Here is a 12,985-nt window from a genome sequence, read left to right as displayed (position 1 = left end):
TTGTGCCCTGTGTTGGCTGGGACTGGCTCCAGCAGACCCCTGTGCTTGGATTCAGCGGGTTAGAAAATGGATGGATGGATGGATGGAGGTTGGAAAATGGATGGAATGAGATCAGTGTTGTCAGTTGTTGGCACTGATTGTGAATCTGATTGGAACAAAAACTTGAAGCCACAGTGAACCCCCCAGGAGCGACTTTGAGAACTCCCGTTTTAAAGAATATGAGAAAAGACTCAGATTTCAATCATGTGTTTTGTGATGACCACAACTATCTGTCTTCTATTCCAGCTGTCCCTTGGTACGGGGCTGCACAGAAAGAATAAAAACTTTTTTTTTTATTTCTATTTTATTTCCATTTTATTGACTAACAGAGTCTGCAGGGTATTTTATTTCGACATCTCTGTAGAACAGTGACTATGTTCAGGTGTTTATGTACCTTGACAGCCAATGCAGTTGAAAGAGTAGGAGGGGCGGCGGTATTTAGAGTAAAGTCTGGATGTGCGTATGGATTGATTTGTTTGTGGTGTACAATAAACTACAGTGAAACCTTGGTTTGCGAGCATAATTCGTTCCAGAAACGTGCTCACAGTCCAAAGCACTCGTATATCAAAGTGAATTTCCTCATAAGAAATAATGGAAAGTCAGATGATTCGTTCCACAACCCAAAACTATTCATATAAAAATGATTAATACAAAATATAAAGTAAAAAATACATAAAACAAATTAACCTGCACTTTACCTTTGAAAAGAATCATGGCTGATGTGAGTGACTTTCTAAACTCTTGTGGGATTCCACCCAACAGGACGACAAGCGGAAGAGCGTCCCAAAGTGATCGCAGTCTCCCAGCACTGTTGCGGAGACACACACACATACGCACGCGAGGAGAGACACACACACATCCGCACACGCGAGAAGAACCATCAGTTCAGTTGTGATCACATGACGCTCAGCAGACAAAGCGTATCCATACTACTCGTATTGCAAGACATCGCTCGTTTATCAAGTCAAAATTTATTAAAAAATTTAGCTCGTCTTGCAAAACACTCGTAAACCAAGTTACTCGCAAACTGAGGTTCCACTGTATGATAACTTTCAATGATTGTGACCTCTCGTCACTCAGCAATCTCTCCATCACTTCCGTTTGTGCCTCTTTCCCACACCTGTCTTTGTCACAGTTTTGATGCCTGATAAATTAAGCCCACAAGCTAACCCTACCTAAAATGAGTAAAAAACAAACATCTGTGGTGAGCTTCTTTGTGAAAGAGAAAAGACCCAATGATGAGACCGAAGAAGACTCTACGACTGCTGCAATTAAAAATACCAAGAGTTCTCCTGAAATTACAGGTTTATTGCGACAGGTGATTCATTTCCTCCAAGTCCTCTGTGTATAATATGTGGTGACCAGCTGTCTAATGAGGCCATGAGGCCTTCAAAACTGCTTTGTCACATAGAGACCCAGCACCCTGCATTAAAAGACAAACCACTTTATTAGGATTTAATTATGTGCTTGCAAAGGTTGGTCTGTGGAAAACTGTCTTACATGAAAGCAGTCCATATTGCAAAAAAGGTTGAAGAACACTGCTCTCTTCTCAAAATCACATAATCCATTTAAGGGTCTTATGGGATCAGAACCTACTCTGACAGCATTACTAGTAAGGCAGGAACCAGACATAGACAGCATGTGAGAGCATTGCGGAGCTAACACTCACACTCATTCATAGCAAGTCACTTCATCATTTATTCATTCACTTGCACAGACACCATGAGAACATGCCAGCTCCACACAAACAAAGACCAAGTCTGAATTCAAGTCCAGTTACCAGGAGCCGTGAGGTACCAGCACTTCAAAGACCCCATAAAAATAACTGTAACATTTGTTCTCTTCTGGTAGATGTTGATATTGCTGTATGTAATCATTTTTTATTACATTTCCAAATCGTTTTTGGTGAAAAGTAAAGCAAAATGACACCTTTTATTGGAAAACTAGAAAGATTGCAATATGCCAGCTTTTGAGGCAACTCAGGCCCCTTCTTCAGGCAAGATGTGATCAAAATCAAGTCATTTTCTTTAACTTCTCACCACATCCACAATTGCTAACATGGTACAACACCCTAGTACTCCAAATTGTTTTTCAAAAAGATATTAAAAAGAGGCATTTTCTAAAGGGACACCATGGTTTTCCTCCCCTGTTCATAAAATGTACATATCTGATTAATTCGAATCTCCCAATTAAAAGTAAGTGAGGGTGTGTGTGAGTGAGAGTGAGATTACCCAGCAGTCAACTGGCTTCCCATACCGGCTTTGTTTTTACTTTGTGTTCATCTCTCCTGGGATAAGCAAAAATTTTCTTCAACCATGAACTGGGTAAACAGGTTAGAAAATGGAGGAATGGATGGATAGGTGGACTTATCTAAAAGGAGCTGCTGTCACTTTACTCTAATAAATGTAGTTTTAATGTAGGAACCCACCAGTGGTCAGGTCCCAAACTTCTTTCACTGACTTGCACAAGTCCATAATAACTACATTTAGACGGTGAGCATAGCAGTTCACGTACAGCACCCATTCAACTACTTGGCGGCCTGCCTCTTGGCTATTGCTGTGCTACTGAGTGATTGAGCAAGGAACTGCAGCTCGTAGTAGATGATATGTACATAAGGTACATTGTTTTCTATTTTTTTTTGTTATAAATATAGAAAGTGATACCATGATAGTGAAAGAACAGTAACAAGAAATCTCTTAAAATTTTTTAGTTAGTCACCAAATTTCTGACCAGGTCCTTTAACAGGTCCCTAGAATTTTTACCGGGTCCTGGAACCTTGCTGGACCTGGTGTGGCATCACCACTGGACACCAGGCTCCACACATTTCTCCTGCCGTGTATGTATAGGTGCCTTTTACGGGGACTGATTTAAAAGGTGCACAGGAGTAGGATTAAAGACATGACACGGTCACATGGCATCTACAGCAGCCAATTAGCAACACCCGGGGACTCCTGTTCCTAAAACATAAATCCTCTTTATCAAATGCACACATTCTTTGTAACACGGACCCACAGTATTATGTTTAATTCATTGTCACTACTTTATTTTTGCTTTTTCTTAACACTTACAAACTTTTAAATATAACAGCTACAACACAGTTGCACCCAGGACCTTCTATCAGTACTTAAATTTGTGACAAATTAATTTTAATGTCAGTAAATGTAAAGTATTACACATAGGAATTTAAATTGTTAGCTTTGCATACACGAGTCTGAAAACCATATGAGAAGGATTTAGGAGTCATAGTGGACTCTAAGCTATCGACTTCCCGACAGTGTTCAGAAGCCATTAAGAAGGCAAACAGAATGTTAAGTTATATAGCATGATGTGTGGAGTTCAAGTCCAAGGAGGTTATGCTCAACATTTATAATGCACTGGTGAGGCCTCATCTGGAGTACTGTGTGCAGTTTTGGTCTCCAGGCTACAAAAAGGACATAGCAGCGCTAGAAAAGGTCCAGAGAAGAGTGACTAGGCTGAATCCAGGGCTACAGGAGATGAATTATGAGGAGAGATTAAAAGAGCTGAGCCTATACAGTTTAAGCAAAAGAAGATTAAGAGGTGACACGATTGAAGTGTTTAAAATTATGAAGGGAATTAGTACAGTGGATCGAGACTGTTATTTTAAAATGAGTTCATCAAGAACACAAAGAAACAGTTCGAAACATGTTGAGGGTAAATTTCACACAAACATTATGACGTTTTTCTTTACACAGAGAACCACCAACACTTCGAATAAGCCGCCAAGTAGTGTGGTAGACAGTAAGACTTTAGAGACTTTCAAAAGTGGACTTGATGTATTTTTAGAAGAATTGAGTGGATGGGACTGGCAAGCTTTGTTGTGCTGAATGGCTTGTTCTTATCTAGATTGTCCTGATGATCTAATTTATCGGGACTGTTGCTGTCACTGGTCACCCTAATTATAGTGTCATTGAAATAGTTAATCATTATAAACTGCAGATTGCATAGCTGTGAGGTTGGATTAGTATAAGGTCAGTATTGAGAAAATGTTTAACACGACACAGGGTACTTCATTGACATCGAGATAACTTTTTGTTTTCTGAGGTTAAATTTTATATTTTAATAGTTAGGAAAATCATTCAACTTACCTGTTAAGACTGAAATCCTGAGGAGCTGATGCATTGCTTCTCATCTGTTAGCGCTCAAGTCACTGGGAAGACTTCATAAAGCACAAACTGCTCACTGATGTGTAGGTTTCCCTGTGCGTGCCCATCTCAATTTGCCAATGAAGGATTGCCGTTCCACACATGCTCAAGCTGCCAGTGACAGTGACTTCCTACCTGTGCACGCAGTCTGCAGGTGTTTCATTAGCTTGTATTGGGGCTCTCTTTACCATCAGTAGCAGTAAACTAACAGATGAAATTGTACCAAAAATTTCTCTGTTTTAAGACATATGAGAAATTCGACAATGCTTTTCAGTGGGAGATTTTGAAATCTTTTTAAGATATCTCAATGTACTGCAGTGTTGTACTACATCTTGCCTGAAGAAGGGGCCTGAGTTGCCTCGAAAGCTTGCATATTGTAATCTTTTTAGTTAGCCAATAAAAGGTGTCATTTTGCTTGACTTTTCCAGATATATCAATGAAAATTGAATGGCCTAAACAAATTTCTTTGTAGAGTTAGCATGCCACATTTCAACACAATTAGTCCAAGGGCTGCCGAGTTGTTTCAGCTTGACAGACAGACAGACAGACAATGGCAATCGTTTTGCACCTAAAAAGTGTAGAACTGGCCAGAGCAGCTGACCACCAGCCACTTCTTACTGAAAAATCCACGAGCGTAAGTATTATCTTGTGCTTTTCTTTTATAAAGTAAAATGAATTTGATGTCAGAATATCAAGTAAACTGTGAACTGTAGGATCATGAAATTTTCGCTTTGCTTGAAATTGATTTAAAAAATGTGGTGGATTTGTCTTGCGCCTGATCCACTATAAAGCAATGTCTTTTATTTATGCTATAAGTGTACTGGAGTTGTGGGAAGCGTATTGGGTTGCTAGCAAACAGTATGGTTTGCGGGAAATTTTTTGAATTTGCATGGAAAGCAAATTGATTTACTGGGAAATGTAGCTGATGAAATGAGCCACAAATCCACTGATCTTCTTTTTAAAGACTGAAGAGCTTAGTTTCCAGAGGCCTCATGTATTAAATCTTGCTTAGATTCCACACTAAACTCGAAAAGCAAAAATTGCATGCACACACACACACACACAAAAAAGAAATTATAAATCCATGTGTATGCTACGTGCCACGCTAAGTTATTTTATAAATCTCAAATCAACTTAACACTATGTGAGACTGTACACACTTTTAGCCACTCTTTGTAAATAACAATGTAATGATTTAATAAATGCGTCCATGTTCCTGTGTGAAGTCTATACTGCAAACCATGAGAGAACATAGAGAATGAAATTTCAGTGAGTGTGAAGTTGAAGGATTACTGATTGAAGTGAAGAACCACAAATAAAAGAAAAAAAAGAACAGCCGAATAACGAGAAAAACAGCAATATGTCACCATGAAGTGCCCAGACTGCCACCAATACACAGTGTGATTTGACGCATACTGTATGCAAAGGACTGCAAGATATTAAGAATTTTCCTATTGAATTTCAATAATTCAGTACATACAAGTTCCTTTACATTCACTGTATAACATTCAAACGTGTGTGAATTGCAATTGTATTAAAGTCCTCAGGGACAGGGATATCTTTGCACTTATCTTGGATCATCTTAGGTGGCAGAGCCAGTCCATGTTTCTGTGCTGTGTTGACCAATACAGCACAAGCCATCACCACGCAGAAATTATTTGTGGGGCAGTGCAGCAGTGTGCCACCCAACGAATCCAAACACCGCCGTCTCCTGTTAATGAGCATTGATCTGCCTTTCATTATATCCTCTCCCTTGTGGTGTACCCAACTATTACCTGAAAGAAAGCTTATACAAATTGTTTGTAATGTGCAAAACTTAACTGCATTCCTGTCAAATAGGCTAACTTACCAAGGAGCCAACCACCACTCACAGCATGACCCTGAAGACTTCTTACCACTCTACTATTGGATAAAATAAAGAAACCGTGGGTTGAGCCAAATGCATTAATTGAAGGAAAGAGCTTTCTATTTACAAAAGCAAATTAATTCTGTGATGGTGCCTCTATCACAACAGGTGTGCAGTCAATTGTGCCAATTATATTAGAAACAAGGCGGCATGGTGGCGCAGTGGTAGCGCTGCTGTCTCACAGTGAGGAGACCTGGGTGCACTTCCCGGTTCCTCCCTACGTGGAGTTTGAATGTTCTCTCCATGTCTGCGTGGGTTTCCTCCCACAGTCCAAAGATATGGAGGTTAGGTGCATTGGTGATCCTAAATTGTCCCTAGTGTGTGCTTGGTGTGTGTGGGTGTGTGTGTCCTGTGGTGGGCTGGTGCCCTGCCCAGGGAATTGTTCTTGCCTTCCCTGTATTGGCTGGGATTGGCTCCAGCAGACCCCCGTGTTCAGATATAGCGGGTTGGATAATGGATGGATGGATATTAGAAACATTTTCCCTTTTCATCTCGGCTTGCTTACCCTTACCTTAAGGAAACTGGATGTATGTGGGTATCATCTTAATTATACTGTATCTTCCCATACAGATACTATGATATGGCTCTTGGATGACTACGAGATTATGAAAAGTCAGCCAGTTCACGTTGCAGTTGTTAAAACCTGTAACAGAACAGGGATCTCTGCGTGATGGTTTCTGTAATGTACGCTCCAATTCAATACACAACTCCAAGAGGATAGCTCTAAAAACCCTAATTTGGCTTATAAACCAGTCATCATCATGATTAAAAAAAGCATTGCAATCCCTAAAAATTCATTCATCTTGCTGCCTGCCATTAGCAATATCTTCCAGAAGAGCTAACTCCTCCACTGTCAGTTATGTTGTACGACACACACAGCACACACTTTTATAGACAGAATAGATAGGCTACACACTTAGGCAATTACCATTTACGTACAGTACAGGCCAAAAGTTTGGACACACCTCCTCATTCAATGTGTTTTCTTTATTTTCATGACCATTTACATTGGTAGATTCTCACTGAAGGCATCAAAACTATTTCAGGTGACTACCTGTTGAAGCTCATCGAGAGAATGCCAAGAGTGTGCAAAGCAGTAATCAGAGCAAAGGGTGGCTATTTTGAAGAAACTAGAATATAAAACATGTTTTCAGTTATTTCAACTTTTTTTGTTAAGTACATAACTCCACATGTGTTCATTCATAGTTTTGATACCTTCAGTGAGAATCTACCAATGTAAATGGTCAAGAAAATAAAGAAAACACATTGAATGAGGAGGTGTGTCCAAACTTTTGGCCTGTACTGTATATGTTAGATGTTATTACCAACATTGTATTGAAAGAACATGTCAATTAACTGTGATATTAACTCACGTGTGTGTGTGCGTGTTCACCCTGTGATGGACTTGTGCTCTGCCCATGTATTGTTCCTACCTTGAACCCTATGTTTGTTGGAATAAGCTCAAGTTTCATCATGATCCTGCTTAGGATAAAGCAGATGAGTGGATAAATAACTGTTCGAAGAACATTGGAGTATTAAAGAAATGTCACTGAAATTCACAATAAAAGAAGATTTTCTGTTCATTTCACTGTCCTGCCATTAGGACTCACTAAATTGCCAACACCAAAAATATCTGCATAGGACTTAAGGATTGTCAAAATTTCAAGTCAAGTTGGGAGCATGTACTGGAACAGTGCGTTGCCGCACCCACTACACAACAAAACAGCTCAGGATACCAGTTGCCAACCCCCCAGGCAGACAAGCGGTCCAGTCCCACCCTCTGGAAATGACCATCTATCTGCTGCAGCCAGGTGTTACGTGGGCAACGCCTTGGCCTGGTCCAGCCACTCTGGTCCCCAGCGATGAGGATCTTATGAGCTGGATCACCCTTGGGGAAACGCGCCACATGGCTGTAGTGCCGTAACTGATGCTCCCTCACAATGCATGTAATGTGCCTCATTCGGGACTCCATGATTAACCGCTCATTCGACACAAAGTCAAACCAACAGTACCCAAGGATTTTCCAGAGAGACACAGTACCAAAGGAGTCCAGTCTTCGTCTCAGGTCACAGGATAGCGTCCATGTCTCGCAACCATATAGCAAGACAGGAAGCACCAGGACTCTAAAGACTTGGACCTTTGTCCTTTTGCATAGATATCAGGAGTGTCACACACCCCTTTCCAGCGATCTCATGACCCCCCATGCTCTCCCAATCCGTCTACTGACTTCATAGCCAGATTCACCAGGGACACGAATGTCACTGCCAAGGTAAGTAAACCTCTCGACAAAGTCAACGCTCTCTCCGCAGACAGACACACTGCTGATGGCTGTGCCCAAGTGGTCATTAAAGGCCTGGATCTGGGTTTTTATCAGGACACTCACAAGCCCAGACACTCAGACTCCTCGCTCAGTCTCTCGAGCGCCCCGATCAGAGCCTCCATTGACTCCGCGAAGATCACAGCATCATCAGCAAAGTCAAGATCCGTGAATCTTTCTTCATCAACAGATGCTCCACAGCTGCTGGACTCCACGACTCTACTCAACACCCAGTCCATACAAACATTGAACAGAGTAGGAGCAAAAACACACCCCTGATGAACCCCAGGATCAACTGGGAAAAACACAGAGGTTCTGTCTCCACTCTGCACAACCCTAATATTAATCCAATTTTTACACCAAGTTCATATTTTATAAATCCTGACTTTTGCACAAGAAATGGCGAGTGCCATTTTATATGTGGGGTTTGGCATTTCATTGTTTATACCTCTCTAACATTTAAGCCTAATAATGCAGAGCATTTCCAGGAATACTGAGTCAGCATCAGTCTGAGCTGCCATTTCATTATTCAAATGAGCAGTTTCAGTGCCATTCCCATATGAACCTATGCAAAAAGGGCATGCCTGCCACAGTCACACATTCACCTTTCTGTTGTGGCTAAAGTAAGGGAAGCGAGCTCCCCAAAAGAATAATGAGCTAAAAACACTGCCTACACTTGACATCAGTCATGAGATAAACAGAAGACCTTCAGTTCTTATCAACAAAGCACTTTGTGTCATAGAAATACAAAAATGGACATGCTGGGGTCTTCTGAGATCTGGTACCTCGAATGACAGCTGCAGCATTACTTTTGGAAGGGAGAAATCAAGTGATCACTACCTTTGTCACTCCACACAAGGAGGATCGTCTGCTTCACATATAATGCTTAATGCTGCAACCTGCTGCAAGTTTTGAATATTTCAAAGCTAATCCTTGAGCCAAAACATATTTTAAACTTCATTCTGGGGGTTCTGGAAACCAAGGAATTCACTGGTTGAATTTCTGTTTTAATGTTCAATAGCCATGATTAATAGCAAAACAAAAGTTGAGTGTTTAGTCCCTGTGTTTGTGATTATTTTACCAACAAATTCTTATTGTTGTTATGTACTGGGTTGAGATTATGTGTTTTTATGTTACTGTTGAGTTTGAGTTCTTATTTTTCATGTTTTTGTCTGTTGGTTTCATATGTCATTTTGTAATTATGTACTGTTATTTTAAATGTAATTCTGTTCCTTGTTCTTTTTGGGTGGAGTAACTACAGGTGGGACCACCCTGACAATCCTAAAATGAGTGCAAATGCGTAAGAGGGGAAATTACTTATTTTAAGTTTTGAATTGTTTTCTGTGTGGTTTTTCTGGTTTTGTTTTTGTTTTCATTCTACTTGCTCTTTTTTTGGACTCAGATTTCCAGACTGTGATTTGAACTTGTTTGCTTTAGGATTGTCTTTTAGGCACAACCTTTTGTAGTTTGAAATTTTTATTAATAAATCCTTACTTGGTAAAGATTCTTTGTTTGCCCTTCTAATATAAGCTGAAGGTTAACTGTTAGCCTTGTCCTTGTGGATGTTTTGTTGTAGATTTTGAGATTTTTATACTTGTTTTACTAATTCATCATTTTGGGGCCTGCTCCTGTTAAAAGAAAGCAGGTTGCTTTGAAGCCTGACTGAAGTTAAGGTTGCCTCTGTTGGGCAGACCAGGTAGGATTCAGGCCTGCTTTCTAGCTTATTTTTGGAGGCCTCGTCTGATTCTTACCTTGGAGGAAACTCCATAACATTACACTTCCCCGTAAATGATTCTGATTCTGATTTATAATGCACAACTTTCATACTAACAGTGTAGCTCAAAGTGCTAAGAGAAAGTTATAAGAGAAGAATAACAATCACGATTAAGCAATAATATTAAAGAATAAGTAACAATAAAACAAACTCAGGTCAGATGGCCAGGAGGAGAGAAAAAACAAAAACAAAAAAAAACTTCAGTTAGGCAGGAGAAAACAAATAAATAAAATCTGCAAGGGTTCCAAGGCCAAAAGACTGCCCAGCCTCTACTTGGCATTGTACCTAACATGAATGTTTACCAACATCAGACCTCTTAGTTTTCATGCTTTACATAATAGGATTTGATGATGAGACACCCGCCTTCATTCCACCATCTCAGGGGGCTCCATAATGCTTTGATTAATCTGATCTAATGGAAGCATTTAGATTGAAATGAGCAGAGGGCCCTGGATAAATCCTTGTGGTACAGCATTTACAATATCACTTACCTCCGAAGTACAATCACCACAGCTAAGAAAGAAATTTCTACCTGTTAAGTAAGACTGACACCATCTTAAGGTACTCATTGGCTAAGGTGATTTATAAGAATACTGTGGTCTATGGTGTCAAAAGCTGCACACAAGTCTAAGAAAACAAGAACAGATATACAGCTTCTGTCGGCATTAACTCGCCAATCATTTACTACTTGTGGCGAGTTGCTGGGGTTACGACCCGGCCGGGACGCCTGGAGGGACCAGAAAGTGGCACATATGTCCTCTGAGCCACGAGGGGGCAACCGCCCTGGAACAGAGGAGGACAACAGGAGAGGAACAAGAAGGCTTACGCCTATTTTAACCTGTGGCCACCGCCAGGAGGCACCCAGAGTCTTAGGAGGCCCAGGATGGATTTACTTCTGCCACACCCAGGAAGTTGGAGGAGAATCCCTCCAGGGTCGAACGGAGTGCTTCCGAGTGCTCTTCTGCCACACCAGGAAGTGACGTCAGAGGGAGCACCTGGAGCACATCCGGGGGAGAATAAAAGGGCCCGCCTTCCTACAATCGGGGAGCTAGAGTCGGGAGTGGGAGCAGGACAAGGCTCCCACGGAGAGACAGGAAGGGACAGAGTGAGAGATGCCCAGTATCAAGGTGATTGGGGCAAGAAGGCCCAGTGGACTGTACGGGACTGAGTTGTGTATGATGGAGGAAAAAATAAAAGAACTTTTCATAAAGATGCGGTGTCTGTCTGATGGTGTCTGGACATGTCTCACATACTTTAACCAGCACATTTTCTATACAATGGTTTGTTCTAAAACCTTATTTAATCACTTAACTTGTCAAGAATAGAATGTTTATTCAATTAGTCATTCAGCTGGTTAAAAACCCCCTTTTCTAGAATCTATATATATAATTCACTAAGGGCGAGCAAAATGCATGCAAGACAGAGAGCACACGCAAGACAGAGAGCCACGCCTGCCAACTCAAATAGCCCCGCCCGCCAACTCTAAGACCATGAGATACGCTCGACAGAGCCCCGCCCACCAAGGGCAAGCAAGATGCACGCAAGACAGAGAACCACGCCCGCCAATTCATAGAGCCCCGCCCGCCAACTCTAAGACCATGAGATATGCTCGAAAGAGCCCCAACCGCCAACTCTAACCCTCCTCCTGCATTATGGGATATGCACGATAGAGCCCGGCCTGCCAACTGTAACCATCCTCACGTGTCCACCATCGCTCTCGAGGCATGTGCACTGCCTTCTCATGTGCCCGCACGCAACAACTCACCAAACACAGCCCCAGTCACTTTCATCTGTGCTACAGTCCACATACATCTCTGAGACACGTTGAGTTTTCATTGTTCTTTTCGGTTATGGCTGCTACAGGAGAACAAGCCCCTAAGCGCAATTCATAACTGGAATCCAGAAACCACATCAAAAGAATCAGTGAAACAGAAAGTCAAATCCAGTCCTTCTGCTTCAAGGCAGCACAACCCGAGATCCTTTAGCCTGAGCCTTAAATAGCCAGAGAGCGGTCTCAGGAGTGCTGATGTCATGGTGGACATTCATCCATACACCACATGGAATGGCCACACATTTGAAGGGATGATAAATAATAAATAATAAACTTTTGTCTGCTTTTATAGTATTTCAAAGTGTTTTTGTACCAATTACAGTATTTCACACATGTCACACATCCAAATTGTTATTAAATAAAAATTAGCAAGTGAAAAAGAAGTCAACAGCGATTTTAATTAACTCTGTCAAACAAAAGGTACATGTACTAGGCCCTCTAGTACTTAGTAATGAAGCTAACCAATCAGAGCAATGGTCAGTTTTAGAGTCTTTTCTTACAGTGGATTCAGAAATTCACTTTTAACACTTTTTACTATGCTGCAGCCGTGTGCTAAAATCATTTAAATTCATTTATCCCCACATCAAACAATACTCAATACATCAAACTAACAAAGAGAACACAGGAATTTTGAAAATTGTACCTTTTTTTTAAATAAAATAAGAGTATAACATTGACACAAGTATTCAGACCCTTTGCTACGACACTTGAAATGTGGCTCAAGTGTATCCCACTGTATTGTTTGAAGTCTACCTTTGGTTAATTCAATCAATTGGACATGACCACCTGTCTATAGAAGGTCCTACAGTTGACAATGTGAATCAACAAAAATCACACATGAGGTCAAAGGAATTGCTAGCAGAGCTTATAGACAGGTTTGCATCAAGGCACAAATCTGGGGAAGGCTAAAAAAAAATTCTGAAGCATTTAAAATTGGCATCATAATTCTTAAATG

This window comes from Polypterus senegalus, chromosome 3 (genome assembly GCF_016835505.1).
Source record: "Polypterus senegalus isolate Bchr_013 chromosome 3, ASM1683550v1, whole genome shotgun sequence".
Classification (NCBI taxonomy): Eukaryota; Metazoa; Chordata; class Cladistia; order Polypteriformes; family Polypteridae; genus Polypterus; species Polypterus senegalus.
This window is presented reverse-complemented; position numbering follows the sequence as displayed.